The sequence below is a fragment of the Pinus tabuliformis genome, chromosome 1_1 (genome assembly GCF_031772625.1).
Source record: "Pinus tabuliformis cultivar Carrire ecotype Pingquan chromosome 1_1, CPIR1, whole genome shotgun sequence".
Classification (NCBI taxonomy): Eukaryota; Viridiplantae; Streptophyta; class Pinopsida; order Pinales; family Pinaceae; genus Pinus; species Pinus tabuliformis.
Genome location: NC_142297.1, coordinates 101,084,825 through 101,087,478, shown reverse-complemented (window position 1 = coordinate 101,087,478; position 2,654 = coordinate 101,084,825).

Sequence of the window (2,654 nt, the reverse complement as noted above, 5' to 3'; positions counted from 1 at the left end):
ACCAGAGAGGGGAAAACAGCCCATGATTGATGAGGGTCCATCAGGAGTTCCCGATATTGAGCTTGTTGATCTAGAGGCTAGTTCTCCGAGCCAAGAAGCAAAGGAGACCATTCAGCATCTTAGAGCTGAAAATGATGCTTTGCAGAGGAGATTAGAGGGGGCACAATGGACCATCACCTACCTTGAACAACGCAACAAATAGTTATAAGATGAGCAGGCACTTGATGAGTTATGGAGGATTCGTAGTGACCGAGTCTTGAACCGAAGAAGACCCGTGATCCATTGCCCGCTGACCGAGAGTCCATGCTCATCCAGGAGAACGCACACTTGGAGAGGCTGTTGGCTAAGGCCAACCAAGAGAAAAAATTGCTGAGGAACATGAAAAACCATTACTGGGCGAGAATGCATGTGTGCAAGGCCAAGATGAAAATGTTTCAAAGGCGGTTGTCTGAGGCCCTAAAACGGAAAAAGAAGACCAATCCACTTCGTATCTTGGCTGAGGCTTCCCTCAAAGATCAAGGCACTAATTAGCTCAGCCACAGCACAAATCCCAAAAAATTTTGAGAATTTTGGGTGAATTTTGGCAATTTTTAGCAATTTGCAGGTTTTTCCCATTAACAGGTCTCACCCCGCGCGCAACCCTACATCATGGCAACTCAATTTGGTAAAAACTCAGCATTTCTAGATTTTTCATGCAAAGTTACATATGCCCATGGATGGACTTGAGATTTTGTGCAGTTTTGGTCCCCCAAAAGGTCAAAAAAACTACCAAAAAATGACTTTCTGGCCCTTTTTTGAGTTGCAGAAACCGGTCTTGGGAGAATTAAGTTTTGACAGGGAAAATGACCTCCAAATTCAAAAATTCCAGTTGGGTTGGAAAGTAGACTCACAGACCTTTCCAAAAAGCCCACTTTTGCTCAATTTGGACACCTGCAAGTGCTGCAAACATCGCTCCAAAGGCGCGCGACCCGTCAGGCAGTTTTTCCCAGACTGCATTGTACAGCCCAGAAAACGCAGTTTTGACCCAGTTTGACTTTTTGGGGTGGAAGATGATGCTCTTTGATGTACTTATTGTAACTCTAAGACACTTTTATTCTTGTTTAACACTTCTAGAAGATTCATTCATGTAAAGGGTAAATATTTAATGAATGAATTGGTTTCCTAGCTTATAGAGGCAAGTTGTTTTGACTGCCTAGTTTGTAGTGCTTAGTTTAGAAGTAGTTGAAACAGCTCCTAGGATAGTGAGCTCGACCCATGGAGGCAGGGAAAGAGGTTAGATCATCTATATTATGTACTTTCTTGCTCATTTTCATGGTTGGACTCTTGAGGGAGAAGCTATCATTGTATTATTCACTGTATCTCTGCAATTTTTGGCTAAGGAAGACCAGGGTTTTGCAGTCCTCTTTGGGATTCTTGTGGACTCATGTGTTGATGGTGTGTTTCTCAATGTTCTTGTAAGCTTGTTATGTGATTCATTTCCTTTCTTTTACTTCTGCACATTAAACAAATGAAGTGTTAAAGTATGAATTCATGCTTGCCATGCTCTGCTTTTAAGTTTGTTTAATTTCAATGTTTTCTTCTGTCTAAAGAGAATTCAAAGTGATTGTTTGCTCTCTTTAGCTCCTCATCTTTCATTCCTGACCATTCACCTCAGTTAAAGGCATCAACGCTGTCTCCTACCTCGCCCCAAGGAACTCCCTGCAGAAGCTGTGTCCAATCCCCGCACCCAAAATTGCCCTCTCCTCAATTTGCCACCAAAAAACCCAAAAAACCCAAAATCAAACTCTTTTATCAGTTTACTAGCCTAATATCAGTGTTACCTTATTGGTCATCTCATCAATTGAAGATTTTACCGAGATAGACCGGAGAGAGCCTTCTCCTGCCCTGTAGGGCTAGCTACGAGGCTAAATGGTTTGATGTTGCCTTGAGGTTTACCTTTCTCAGCCTGAGGTGAAATTTCAAGCGCTAACAGATCCCTCAGGTCCAAAAAGATTAAAATATAGAGGATGGATGGCACTTCCAATCACTTTAACGAGCTGGAAAGACCAATTTCTTGGCAATCTTTTCATATTTTACGAGTCTAAAAAGAGCTTAAAGGAGACTCGTTCTTGAGGAACGAGTGATGTTTTCGGATAGCAACTGATTCCAGGTAAGGTTTGGAACTTTTCAATCACAACAGTGAGAAGAAGGTGGCTAATAGAATCACTCATTGCAGCTGTTCCTCAAAAGGGTAAACAATCATGTGGAGGTGTATGATTGGCTAAAAAACAGTGGAGGTGATGGTAAGAACACAACCAAGGTTCAAAAGTTGATAGCTATGCAATCACAAAGGTTATTTACCGAAGGTGGGTTCATTTTTTTAATGAGCTTGAACCCTAGGGGAACATATGCTCATTGCTAGGTTTATTTTTTAACGAGCTTGAACTTCGCGTAAACATGTTCGTTACTAGGTTTATTTTTTAACGAGCTTTAACTTCGCGGAAACGTGCTCATGCCAGTCGTTTAATAAGGATGTCTCTCATTAGTAGGTTCATTTTTTAGGGAGCTTACCCCATGCGAAACTTTGCTCCGAGCCTTTTGTATGCAAGCTAGGAACGACCAACTACTGTCCTAAGGGTTAAAGAACTACTGAGGTTAGGTAGGATAGTTTCTCG